Source organism: Apodemus sylvaticus, chromosome 8, assembly GCF_947179515.1.
Source record: "Apodemus sylvaticus chromosome 8, mApoSyl1.1, whole genome shotgun sequence".
NCBI lineage: Eukaryota > Metazoa > Chordata > Mammalia > Rodentia > Muridae > Apodemus > Apodemus sylvaticus.
The window spans coordinates 99,849,293-99,864,286 of NC_067479.1; the positions used below are offsets into that span (position 1 = coordinate 99,849,293).

At 38.4% G+C, this 14,994-nt stretch overlaps 1 pseudogene; it reads right to left on the reverse strand.

Annotated features, from left to right (window-relative positions):
- Positions 1–11,769: 11,769 nt before the first annotated feature.
- On the reverse strand, positions 11,770–13,140 carry LOC127691066 (nucleosome assembly protein 1-like 1; annotated as a pseudogene).
- Between the last annotated feature and the right edge of the window lie 1,854 nt (positions 13,141–14,994).

Here is a 14,994-nt window from a genome sequence, read left to right on the forward strand (position 1 = left end):
TTCCATCTAGGCTGACATATTCACTCATTACTCTGTCGTCAGCAGTATGATTCTATATGACAGCTTTCCTGAAATTACAATCCTGGCCCTTTCCTCTCAATCCATCTCTGCTGTGGAACAGTTTCTTCCTATCTGACTCCAGCTTTGTTGATACACACTCCTGCTTCAGTCTCCTAGCAGGATTTTATTTCTGGATGGTGATCAGGAAGATAATGCATCTGAAGGGAAGCAGAAAAGCCTACCCTAGTGCTTCTCACATCCATGTCTTTATTGAATGTGCATATAACAATAACTGTATAAAAGTTATTGTTTTTTGGCCAAAGGAGAAAAAAAATGTCCTTCATTCACTCCACCCAACTTAGAGTCCAGCACCTGCAAATGACAGAACATCTTCCTCCTTAGCCATGGATATTCTTTGGGGCTGTGAGGTGAAATGTAGCCTTAGGTACCAATTCATACTGATTTTGAAAAAAATGAGGAAAGGTGAAAAGTAGAAGGTGACAGGTACAAATGGTTATGTGTAAAGATGGTATAGTTACTGTAGTCAAGCACAATGTGCATCGCTGTCACTGTACTAGTTAGTTCTTGCACTGAGTTTTAGAGTAGTTTCTTCTGTAGCACTTTTTCTGTTCTCTTTGCTTTTACCCAGAACCTGGGATACCTGGGATTCTTTTTCTAAAGGGTTAAGGTCACATTAGTTTGTATTTTGTTACTATGACATATACTTTAGCAAAGTAATTGAAAGGAGAAAATAATTATTTGGCTGATGATTTTAGAGGCTTCAATCTACAGTTGCTAGGGTCACTGTTTGTAGGTTTGTTGTGAAGCAGGAGCTCATGGCACAAAGATGCAATGGAGAGATGCTCATTTCATGAGTCCAGGGAAGCATCAAGAGACAGAGAAAGGCTTGGACCAAGATACTTAGTAAAGGCACAATTTCCCATACCTACTTTCTCCCACTCAGTCCCTCTCTTTCATATTTTTATTGTCTCCCCGCCCCCCCCCCCCAAAAAAAGTGCCACCAGCTGGGAAGATGGGCCTGTGGGAACATGTCAGCTTCTCTATACCAGAGAGAAACTTTTATCACCCAGGTTCTTTGTAGTTCTGCCTCTGTTGAATTGTCATTGCCTTTATTGAGTTTGATTTTTAGAAATTGCTGCTCGAGGCAATCCTCTGAGCTCCAGACATATTTCCTGACTCTTTCAGCCATAACTACCTTTCCGTTTTATTGATTGAAGCTTCCCAGTTCTCATCTGTTAATTGATATAAATAACCCCAGTTAGAAGAAAACTTCATTTTCTGCCAAGATATTCAATAGATTGTTGAGGAGAAACCGTAATTTCCAACTTAATGAGATTGTTAGTTGTTTTGTGAACATTCCCCTCTTCCCCCTTTGGAGCTAAGACTTGTAAGGTCAGACCTGCTCAGGTCACAAGAACTGAATATCTATGAGCTCTGAATTAATTACTAGGTGACTGCCTTTATATGTGGTATGGCAATGGGAGAAAAAGCAGATGTTGGCAGCTAGTAAAATGTACATAGTAACCTAAGATAATAGTCCTAACTCAAATCATGCTGGTACTTTAATTTGGTTTTCTATAAGGCACTCTGGCATTATATCAGGCCAACTCTTCCCAGATGGTGGAACATAGGCTATAATCACAGAATTTTCCTGAGAAAAGTCAATTGGCAAATGTACATTATTGTTTAAAATAGTTTTGGGGCAGAATGAGCCAATAAAATAATGATAAGACATTGTTGGACAAAGCATTTCAAATGGGGATGGCTCTTGTGTGTTGGAAATACATATATGTTATGTTCGTAAGAGATTGATCTGGATCTGGCTTTCTCTGTTCCCCCAGACACAGTCCTCCAGTCCTGTCCCTAGTGCTACAACAGAACATCCATTACCAATATCTCATAGATCCCACAGAGCATCTCCTAATAATCCCCTTTCCCACTCATTGCTGTATCCCAGACCACAAATTTAGCAGGTACCGCTTGTTAAACCACAAACCATGCCTGCCAGAAAACCAGTTAGGCATCCCAGAGAACTTTTCTCTGTTCCCCCAGACCCAATCCCTCAGTCTCGTCCCTAGTGCTGCAGTAGACTGAAGCCTTCCCTCTCACCTGCCCACTCTACTGTAGATCCCATCACTTGCTGCCTTGTCTCTGATTTCAAGTCTAACAAACACCCCACTGCTAACCTAAGAACCACTTCTACCAAGGCAACAAGTGGGCCAGACACAGACTTACAACTCTCCTACTGCTCCTAAGATCCACTCCCTCCAGACTCATCCCCACTTCTGTAGCTGGGAACCTGCTGTGTTCTCCCTTCTTTTCTGAGACCATCCTGGAAAGATGACAAAGACCTTCTATTCTAAACCTTTCTTCTTCTAAACTCATCCTAGTATTCCAGCTTCCAACACCAAGAGGCATTACACATTCAACAGGCCAAGAAAACAGGCACTATGTAATCATTACACTGTCCAAAAATCCACAGAGGAAACAGAAACGATGGGGGAAAAACCATCCACTCAACATAGACAAATCCAGAAATCAGCACCTAGACCAGAAATCATCCCAAACCCAGATGGCATTGACAGTAGAATAAAAACACAATCAATACTAGTCAGGGCAATATGTCTCCACTAGAGCCCAGATATCCTAGCACAGCAGGACCTGAATAGTCCAACATAACTGATGCACAAGGAAAAGAACTTAAAAGAGCCTTTAAAATTTGATAGAAGTCCTTAAATAGGACATGATTATATCCATTAAAGAAATCCAGAAAAACACAAACAAAAGGATAAGAAAAGAAATGAAATTGTTCAAGACATGAAAGGGGAATCAATAAAGAAAACCCAAACTGAGGGAATTATTTCTGGAAATGACAAATTTAGGAATTGGAACAGGAACTACAGAGGAAAGTTTTATCAACAACATTATACAAGAGATAGAAAAGAAAATCTCAGGCATGGAAGATACAATAGAAGAAATGGATACATCAGCCAAAGAACATGTTAATCTAAACAATTCCCAAGAAAAATATCCAGGAAATCTGGGACACCATGAAAATAACAAACCTAAAAATAATAGGTATAAAGGAAGGAAAAGAAACTCAGTTCAAAGGCTCGAAACTGTTTTCAACAAATCATAGAAGACAATTTTCTTAACCTAATAAAGGAGATGCCTAAAAAGGTACAAAAAACATACAGAAGACCAATTGAACCAGGAAAGAAAGTTACCTCAACACCTAATTAAAACACTAAACACACACACACACACACACACACACACAATACTTCCACCAATACTACCACCACCACCACCATCATCAGTAGCAGCAATAATAGGAATCAATAATCATTGGTCATTTATATCTCTCAATATCAGTGGCCTCAATTTTCTAATAAAAGGACAGAGACTAACAGCATGGATATAAAAAGAGGATACATCTTTCTGTTATATCCAAGAAACACACTTCAACATGAAAGATAGACAGTATCACAAGGAAAAAGATTGGAAAAAATGTATTCCAAGTTAATGGACCTAAGAAGCAATCTGTTGTAACCATTTTAATGTCTAACAAAATAGACTTCAAGACAGAACTAATCAGAAGACACTTCATACTTATCAAGGGAAACTATGAAGATTATACTATCAAGATTACATTTCATTTTTTAATATCTATGCCCCAAACACTAGGGCACCCTAGTTTGTAAAAGAAATGCTACTACAGTTTAAATCACAAAGTGGCACCCACACACTGATCGTGGAAGACTTTAGTACCTTATTCTCACTGATGGACAGGTCATCCAGACAAAAAGTAATCCAAGAAATACTGGACATAACAGAGATTATAAACCAAAGGGACCTAATATATATTTCCAGAACATTTCACCCAAACACAAAAGAATATGCCTTCAACTATAGACTTCATGGAATTTTCTTCAGATTCGGACTCATATACAAAGCAAGTCTCAACAAATATTAGAAAATTGAAATAATACCCTGCATCCTATCAGACCACCACAGATTCAAGCTGGATATCAACACCAACAGAAGCAATAGGAAGTTAACAAGCTCATGGAAACTCTCTGGTGAATAAAAAATAGGTCAAGACAGAAATGAAGAAAGAAATTAAAGACTCCCTAGAATTGAATGAAAAGGAACACACAACACACCCAAACTTAGAGGCACAACGAGGGCTGCTCAATCAGGCATGTTCACAGCACTGTCTACATAAAACAACTGAAGGTATCTCAGAGTAGAAACTTAACAGCACACCTGAGAGCTTAGTAACTAACAGAGGAAATCACACTGCATAAGAGCAAATAACAGGAAATCATGAAACCGAAGGCTGAAATCAATAAAATAAAAAAAAAAGAATAATATAAAGAGTCAATGAAGCAAAGAGTTGTCAGAAGCAACACAATTTTCAAGATAGACTCTTATAAAAAATAACTAAAAGATAAAGAAGATCCAAATGAATAAAATTAAAAATGAAAAGGGTGGCATAATGACAGACACTGAGGAAATCCAGAGAATCACAAGGACTATTTTAAAAAGGCATGTGCTCCATCAAACTAAAAAATCTAGAAGAAATCAGTAATTTTCTCAATAGAAACCACTTACCAAAGTTAAATCAAGATCAGACAAGCAATTTAAGTGTGCCTATAAGCCCTAGTGAAATAGAAGCAGACATTATAAATCTCTTAACCAAACCAAAAACAAAATTAAAACAAGAACAAAACAAACAAACAAATAAACAAATGCCCAGGGCTACATGGTTTTTGTACACATCACTATCAGTTTTTTAAATGAAAGTTGATGCCAAAATTCCTCAAGTTATTCCATAAAATCAAAAGAGATGGGATGTTACCAAATTCATTTTATGAGGCCATAGACACTCTGATGCCCAAACCATGTAATGATTCACCAAAGAGAATTAAAGATCACTTTTCATTATGAACATAGGTGCAAAAATACTAAACAAAATACTCCCAAATCAAATCCAAGAACAGTGGAAAAAGATTATCCACCATGATCAAGTAGGCTTTATCCTAGAGATGCAGGGATGGCTCAATATATGAAAATCAGTGAATGTAATCCACTGCATAAATAAAATGAAAGAAAACTCCACATGATCATCTCATTAAATGAAGAAAAGCTCTTGGAAAAAATCCAATCCCCCTTCAGGATAAAAGTCCTGGAGAGAAGAGGATTACAAGGGTCATACCTTAATATAATAAGGGCCATTTACAACAAGCCTATAGCCATCATCAAATTATATGGAGATAAACTCAAAGCAATTACACTAAAATCAGGAACAAGATAAGGCTGTCTACTCTCTCCATTGCTGTTCACTGTAATACTTGAAGTTTTAACAAAGCAACTGAAGGAGACAAACTTAAATTAAATACAACTCTATGGGATACAAATTAGAAAGGAATAAGTCAAAATATAGTTATTTGAAGTTGATATAATAGTATATGTAAATGATCCTAAAACACCCATCACAGAAACTTCTTTTTTAAAAAAACAAACACATTGTTTATTAGTTCTTTGTGAATTTTACTTCATGTACTCAATACTATTAATCTCCCCTCCCCACTCTCCACTCCTCACTCTCTACCTTTGCAACCTCTCCCACAACAGAAAAAAATATGTTGTAGAATCTGCAGTGTGTTAGCATGTCTCACAGTGTACCCTTTTGTCCACACTTCTTTGTTTGCAAATGTTCATTGCAATGATTAGTAAGAGGACTCTGGCTTCAGCAACTCTATCAATACTGTAATACTGGAGTGTCACTAAGACTCCTCTCAGATATACTGTTGCTGCCCGGGGTCATAGATATCTTCTAGTTTTAAATTTGTAGGAACCCCCTTCTCCACCCCTCGTAGGGCCATCTCTACCCTGATACTCAAGCAAGTGTTGTATTCAGTGAGGAACAGGTGCAGTGATCCAGTTTTCCTAGTATCTTGACCCTGAGACCAGCTCTTCCACCTACTATAAATGACAAGGGATAAGGAAGGGGAGCAGGGCACCTCTCCTTCATCTAAATCAGCACATAGCAGATCTGGTGCAAGGCCACAGACCCAAACATGGTCCCTAGTTGCAGCACAGTTCAGGATCCCACCATGGTCCCAGATAGAAACACAGGCTACTAACATCAGGCTGTTCTTCACTACCTCCAAGTCTCCATATATGCCTCTCTTCATTGTGCATACATTCTGGTTTCTCTGTCTCTTTCATTTCTCAACCACTTCCTTGATCTTAGTGGTACCAGGGTCTCTGAGTGTCTGGGGTTGTCTCAGGGGGAGTCTTAGCAGTACTATGGCTCACCTGTGCGTTACGGCACTGGGCAGGGGTCATCTTGGGCATGATACAACTCTCAGCCAGACTGCAAGGATCCAGACTAGTTCCCATATCAGGTTAGCTTTCTGTCTGTGTCCCAGTCTGGTGGTCTTCCCAGGCTTGCTCCTTACCTCGGCCCACCGTAAGGTCCTGTTCCAGGGACCAGATGGGGTTCTTCCAATCTCTGGCTCATTCCTAGACCTCAAAACCCATCTGGGTCTGCTCGGCACCAGACTGGTTGTCATTTCATGATAACTCCCTGTATGGGCTCCCTGGTGCTTTACTCCATCAAGGAACTTTTAAAGATAATAGACACTTTCAACAAAGAATCTGGATACAGTATAAACTAAAAACAATCAGACAAAAACATCAGTAGCACTCTCCTTCATACAAATGTCAAATGGAGTGAAAAAGGAATTGAGGAAACAACACCTTTCACAATAGCCTTAAACTATACTAAATGTCTTAGTCTCTAATCAATCTAATCAAGCAAGTGACAGTTTTGTATAATGAAAATTTCAAGTCTTTGAAAAAAGAATTTGAAGAAGATATTAGAAGATGGAAAGATCTCCCATGCTCATGGATTGGTAGTATTAGCATAAGAAAGGTCATCGCCCTATTAAAACGTGTCTCGGTACATTCAATGCAATCCCCATCAATATTCCAACATAATTCTTTACAGACTTTAAAAGGATAATTCTCATCTTCATAAAAACCAAACCAAACCACCATCACCATCACCATCACCACCACCACCAACAACAACAATGCCCACAACAAAAAAGCCTAGAATGGATAAAATAAAACCCAGAATCTCTGATGATACCACCACCCCATATTTCAAGTTGTGCTACAGAAATACAGTAATAAAAATCCACAATTTTGTGTAAAATGGGCATGTTGATCAATAATATTGACTTGAAGATCCAGACATAAATCCATACACATATAGGCACCTAATTTATCATAAAGAAGCCAGAAATACAAAATGTTGGAAAAAGGCAGCATCTTTAACAAATGGTCAAACTGGATGGCTGCATGTAGAAGAATGCAAATAGATCCATACATGTCACCTTGCACAAAGCTCAAGTTCAAGTAGATCAAAGACCTCAACATAAAACCAGACACACTGAATCTGATAGAAGAAAGAGAATGTAAGAAATAACCTCAAATGCACTGACACAGAAAATGCCGTTCATAACAGAACACTGATAGTGCAGGCACTAAGATCAACAATCTATGAATGGGGCCTCATGAAACTGAAAAGCTTCTTGTGAAGCAAAGGACACTGTCATCCAGACAAAGCAGCAGCCAACAGAAAGGAAAAAGTTTTGGCTAACACTACATCTGATAGAGAACTAATATCCAAAATTATAAAGGACTCTTGAAACTAGATTTCAAAAAGTCAAACAATCCAATTAAGAAATGGGATACAAACCTGGACAGAGAATTCTCAGAGGAAACTCACATGCCTGAGGAATATTTAAATGCTCAACATTCTTAACCATCAGGGAAATGGAGCACCAAACGTCTTTAAGATTCCATCTTACATCTGTCAGAATTCCTAAGATCAAAAATACAAGTCATAGTTCATGCTGGCAAGGATGCGGAGCCAGGGAACACTCCTATGCTTTGGAGTTTAAACTTTTACAGTCACTATAGAAGTAAATATGATTTCAATCAGAAAACTGGGTATTTTGATTTACCTTATGATCTATCTATACAACTCTTAGCCATATACTCAAAGGATATTCCATTCTATAGAGAGCCGTATTGGGGTGCTATGCCACCTGGCAGAAACTTGATATTGACCAAGGTGAAATGAAGAATAGATAAAGAAAATATGGTATATTTACACAATGCAGTTTTACTGAACTGTTAAGAAAAATGGCATCATAAAATTTGCGGGCAAATGGATGGAACTAGAAAAATTATTCTTAATAAGATAGGCTAGACCTAGGAAGATAAATATGGTATGTATTTACTTATAAGGAGATATTAGCTGTTAAGTACATAATAACCAAACTATGATTGATAAACCAGAGAGTTAGGTAAAGAGTAGTGCTTTAGTAGAGATGCATGGAAACAGAGAGATTATCTTATGTCTGTATGGATGGGACATCTGTCAATAATAAGACTGATGGCCTATGTCTTAGGCAGGAAATAGGAGGTAGGACATCAGGAAGACAGAAAGAATTCTCAGATACAGTGAGGACTGAGGGAATTTGCCCAGGTAAGATGTGATGAGACAGACACATGGTACCTGAGCACATGGTAGAATGTAGATTAGAATGAATGGGTTAATTCAGTTATGATCTAGTCAGAGAAGAGCCTAGCTATATGGTTTAGGTATTTGTAAATATATTTTGGATCTGAGTCATATTTCTGGGAGGAAGGGGCTGGGATGAAGACCAAACTTTTACACACGGATCTCCCTTGGGAAGATAAAATAGAATAGGGATTGAGGGGAAATTGTGGTTGAGTGGGGATGGGATAGGGGGATGGGGTCATAGGGAGATGAGGTAGAGGGAGAGAATGGGAGTCACTATGACTATAATTGGGCTGCACTTTGGGGGTTATGTGGAAACCTAGTGCAGTGGACATTTCCTGAAGTCTGTGGAGGTGATCCTAATGAGGACTTCTAGTTATGGGGGAATGTGAAGATTCAGCTGGCCATTATTTGCAGAGAGACAAATGATGCTTCCAGGGGAGGGGTTGGGTTGCATTCAATTGAGATTTTGATCCATGGAAATTCCCCAGTGTGTTGCTAAGACAAAAGGTTGCTTTATATAATCTGAGAATAAGGTCCTATTGCCAAGGATAACAAACACACAACTCATTGAATGTGGAGAATTCCAGCTGGTGCCTATGTGAAGCCCTCACTTCTACATTCTAAGTCTAGTTTTTGTTTGTTGGTTTTGTGACTGAAGGTACTCTGCAAGGCTATGAAAAGAGACACTTAAAAACCAGCCCTGCCTCAAAGCCTTTAATCTACAATCTGTCCTGCATGCAAAATATGCTGGGACACTGAGTGCATAGAACTTGTGGGAGTAGTTCGATAATGTCTGATTTGATATTTGTCCCACTCCAAGAGAAGGAACCCATACATGACACTGCCTGAGTAACTAGATAGCTCAGTAACCTAGGGTGAAACTGAATAACACTATTCTGAAAAATATGTAAGAAAAAATTTTCAATAAAATGACTCCTAATAATATTCTACTATACTCATAGATCAGTACCTTATCCAGTACTCAGAAAGGCTTCCTCTGGCAATAGATAGGAACATATACAGAGACACATAGCCCGATATTATATAGAGAAAGATGTTAAATGGGAGATCTCCACCACATTTCTCTCCTCAGAGCTCAGGAGATGAGAAGGGTTAGAGAGGATGGAGGGCGACAGGAGAACAAGGCCCTCTGAATCAGCTAAGAAAGGCACATAAGAGCTCTCAGAGGCTGAAGCATAAAGCACAGGGCCTTACTGGGTCTGCACCAGGTCAGGTCCTCTGCATATATATTATAACTATTAACTTAGTATTTTCATGGGACTTCTGATTGTAAGAACTACTGTATCTCTGACTCTTGGTATTTGTTCTTGGGGCTTTTCTCTTCTTGGGTTGCTATGTCCAATTTCATTATGAACATTTTTTGCTTCATCTAATTATTTTTTATTTTGTCATGATTGATTGTTATCTCTTAGAAGCCTTTTCTAATGAAAGATAGAAAGGGAGTAGAACCAGGGGGGAATGGAAAGTTGGTGAGGACACAGGAGGACTAGAGGGAAGGACATCTATAAGCAGGATATTTTGGTCATGAAAAATTATATTTTTAATAAAAGAAAAAAATATATTCAACTTAATGAAACACACACACATTGTATATGTGTATGTATATGTATAATGGATAAAGTCTAGTGAACTTGGATTGCTGTCACTTAGTGAAAGTTTCTGAATCAGAGTTTCATTGTCAAGTGATGATTTTGGTAGGGTGGATAGTTAGCATATACAGAAATAATAAGAACCCTGAAAAGATGGAATCTGTGTTCTTAAACTTCTGTTTACAATGCTGCTCTTGCCACTTTACTAATGGGGCTACTGATTAAGTTAAAAGATGGCTAAAGCAAAAGCACGCTGTTCATATAATGTTCTTGCTTTGCTCAAATATGTGAAGGATATTTATTTTTGTAGCAGATGCTGTTATGAATTGAAATCCCCCAACCTGAGTTTTTTTATTTAAATATTGGCCCTTAGTGAGACAAAGGAGGCCACTAGGAAAGGGGCTTTAAGTGTTTTAGCCAGAACCTGATTTTAGTTCTTTCTTTTTAACATCTTGTCCACCATGATGTTAAGAGCTTCTGCCATGTGCCCCTGCCGCTGTGAATTCTGCTATGCCCAACCCAAAAACCTCTGAGGCATTGAAAATGTGTTTAGTTATAAATTGAAATTTCCCTTTTCTCTCATAAGAAGTTTCTGCCAGGCATTTTGTCATAGTCACACAGAAGTAAATCATGCAAAAGTTTGTATTTAGTGAAACAGCATCTCCACATACCCTGTTCACATATATATCTTTCATGAAGACAGATCATAAGACCTGACTGGAAGTCCTGACCACAGTGTTTCTTTCTTTCTTTTTTTGAAATAAGGATTTAATTATTGTTATATGTAAGTACACTGTAGCTGTCTTCAGACACATCAGAACAGGGCATCAAATCTCATTACAGATGGTTGTGAGCCACCATGTAGTTGCTAGGATTTGAACTCAGGACCTTCAGAAGATCAGTCAGTGCTCTTAACTGCTGAGCCATCTATCCAGCCTTTTTTTTTTCCTGTGAGAGCTAAAACTGTGTCATATTTTTATTTTAGGGTATAAAAACAAAATTAGGCAAGCAAACAACAGAAAGACTCAAAATAGGTTCAAATGATATATATTCATCTTTTCCAGGAAAGCAGAAGGTAGGCACTACAACAAAGAAAGACTTCATTAACAGAGGTTAACTTTCAAAGTACATTAAATACTATCAATTAACTTCTCAAGAGAACCTAGGTTTTGTCCACCTTGCAATAAATGAGTTAATTTTTGTTATATCATCGAAAACATAAAAATGCCTTAAGTTATTAAGTTTGATCTTACTGGAAATTCTTAACCACCATTTTCCTTCCTCAAATGATGTGCCTTGTGCATCCCTCTAACAGAACAGGAAGAGCAACTAATGAAGGCTGACTTCGACCTCTTCTATCAGCTGAAAACAACTTTTGTTCTTTAGGAAAGAAACAGCTACTCCAAGTATGTCCAACAGTCGGTTTTCGAAATTGTATTCCAATAACTACATGATGGAAATATTCCCGAAGAACCAAACTGCAGCAGTAAATGGATGAACATGCATTAGAGAGGATGCATGCATTAACCTGTCTGACAGAGCTAGAGTTAGGATGCTAGGCAGAACAAATTGGTCTTTAAAATATCAATTTCCTTTCTCTTAAAAACTTACTGATTCTACCAAGAAAATACAAAACCATAAGGCTGTAAGTAAGGAGTCATGTTTAGGCTATTACAGAGAGGCTGTCCTCAGGGCTGTCACTGCTCACTGCTGATTGCACTCGGCTGGGTTTTGATCCTTCTTTGGGTCATAGTCTGGATCGTTTTCCTCATCTCCTTCTTCTTCCCCTTCCTCATCAGCTTCTTCACCTTCTTCATCATACTCATCGTCACCGTCCTCAATAGCTTCTCCTGTGAAGTACAACACTGATCTTGGGATTATACGCTCACATAAAAAGTGACCAATTTCAAAGTCTGCAGCCAGTATTGCCTCAGCATCATCGTCCAGATCTCCACTCTCAGGAACTTCAGGGGGAGCAAAAATATTAATGAAAGAATCACTGGAAACTGTTTTAGTCACAGTGCAAACTGTCCCACATCCCTTGTGTTTCTGCTGCTCCTTAATGGTTTTCAAAGTAACATTCTTTCATTTTTTCCAATCTATCTGGCACCTTGGACAACCCATAATTTCTGGTCTGTCAAAAGAAAAGGGATCAGAATCATCTGGTTCGGACCTCATCCTGTAAGTCTTTGTTAACACTTTATTTGTGAAATATTCACTGGGCTCAAAGTGAAATTCTAAGACAAAACTCATAGGCTTGCCAGCATCTGAAAACTTCACTTTAATATCTTTCAAGTGCTTCATAATAGGTTCATCATGTTCCTGAACCATATCACTGAGCAAATCAACATTCGTAAAAACTGTCAACCAAAATTCAGGAATTCCTTTAGGGTCTTCTTTTTCTTCATCCTTTGTCTCATCTTTGATCTTGGCCTTTTCTTTTAACTCCTCTGAAACTTCATCTTCCTCATCTGTTTTCCATTCACATTCTTCTTCTGTAAGTTCATAAATTAATGATCTCGTATCTCTTATTGAATAAAGTCTGGTAGAGGACAGCATACTTCCTCTCGAGGTCATGGACTTCCTCATAGTACTTGGCTTCTGTCTATGCACATTTAACCTGAAAATTCCTGAGAGCATTCACTCGTTTTTTGATGACCTTAGACAAGCTTTCAATGTATCTTGGTGTGTCTACCAGACCATCAAGTCTTTCCTGAAGAGATACAAGAATCTGAGGATTTTGCATCATCTGAATAGTTAGCTGACGTGCTTTGATTTTTGTTTCTTCACCTGTTTCTTCTTCTACTTCTTCAACATCTTCCAAATATTGGTCAAGTTCAGACTGTTCTTTGTTGTCAATGTCTGCCATTTTGTAAGAACTCCAAAAATCATTCCAGGAAGCTCAGATGCGGAGCTGGGCGGCCGGAGCTGCTCAGGTAGTGACTCAGGGCAGCCGCAGTAGGATGAGCCTTTTTAGAGAACCCTATACAACTCCCTACCTAGGGATGTCATCACCCACAATGAGCTGGGTCTCCTTTCCATCACTATTCACATTAGTTAAGAGATGCCCTAAAGATGTTACAGAGGCATTTTCTCAATTGAAGTTCCTTCCTCTCAGATAACTCAAGCTTGTTTCAGGCTGATGTAACATTAGCCAGCACAGCTCATTACAAAACATATACATGTGCATCAATGAAGTGACCAGTGGAGAATGAGACAACGTGGGCGAGAAAATGGATCATTGTCTAAAGGGCTTGCTGCATAAATAAGCACCTGGGTATGGATCCCTGACACCTACATATAAGCCATGTGACTGCAATACCAGTATTGATGTGGCAGAGAAACAAATCCCAAATAGCAATCCTGGACTTACCAAAAGACCCTGTCCCCAAAATAAGATGGGCTGTGTCAAAAGACAATGTTGACATGAGGCTTCTATATGTGCACACATGGGTAAGTGAGCATGACTGCATATTGTACAATGAATGTGTATAAGCATAAATATATCAGACCCTGAGACATATAAACAAACGACAGACAGGCGGAGACAGAGACGGAGAGAGACACATGCAGAGTAATATGTTTACTATGTTTCTCATACCAACATGCTAAAGAGCTGGAAATTTTATGCAAAGATGAAGTTACCTAAATTTTGTGTATTCTTTCAGTAGTGGATGAAAATAAGTTCATGAGAATCTTAATCTCTTTTCTATTTATGAACCATCTCTGAGAAGCCTAAAAATATAACACAAAACTATAAGGCACCCTAAATGAGCTTAACACCTGAAAAGGTCAGGAGAAGCCAGTTTGCTAATCAGTGAGTTACATGTGTCTTTCCTTATCATGCCCTCAGAATTGGTGCTGATTCAAATAGAACATTGTTAAGGTGTTTGGCTCTAGATCCATTATAATTACTTGAGGAAGTCTGTGTTTAAGATGCAAAGTGATCAGATAATGCGAAATGACCTTTTGGCCCTCTGAGCTGTTGAGAGAACAAAGACTACACTCACCTATCTATAACCCATGGATATGTGAATTTTGAGAAAGCATAAACAATTGTGCCAGAAAGAGTGTTCAACATATGGTTAGCGTCTGGTTTCATGGTCATGTCTGAATTGTCAGGAGAAAATGCAAAAAGAGAATGAAAGGAACTAAAAATGACTCTCAGGAGACTAAAATATCAAAGGGGTAGGTAAATTCAAATATATAGAAACATAGATGAATACAGAGCAGGAAAAAAAAAAACACCAAAATGATATTCTGTAAATCCTATCATGTCCAAGAGATGGGTCAATAGTAAGAAAGTCAGTGACTTGCCATTGAATAGTAGACACCTTGTCTGGTACCAGGAAGGCCAGTTTTAGTGAAAAAGATGAATGGAAGACAGATTGCATGAGTCTGACAAGGATTATAAGATAATGAAATGTGAACTTTAATGAAATGAAGCAAATTTTTGCTGAATTTTGCATTCTGTACAGTTTCCTGTTGAGGCTCTGGCACATTACAGATATTTATTTGTGATTCCTGTCTTAGTTAGGGTTTCTATTGCTGTGAAGAGACGTCATAACCAAGGCAACTCTTATAAAGGAAAACATTTCATTGGGGCTGGCTTACAGTTTCAGAAGTTTACTTCATTATTGTCATGGTGGGAAGCATGTCAGCCTACAGGCAGGCGTGATGCTGGAGAGGTTCTACATCTGGATACAAACACAAGAAGTGACTGAGACACAATTACTCCAATAAAACGACCAC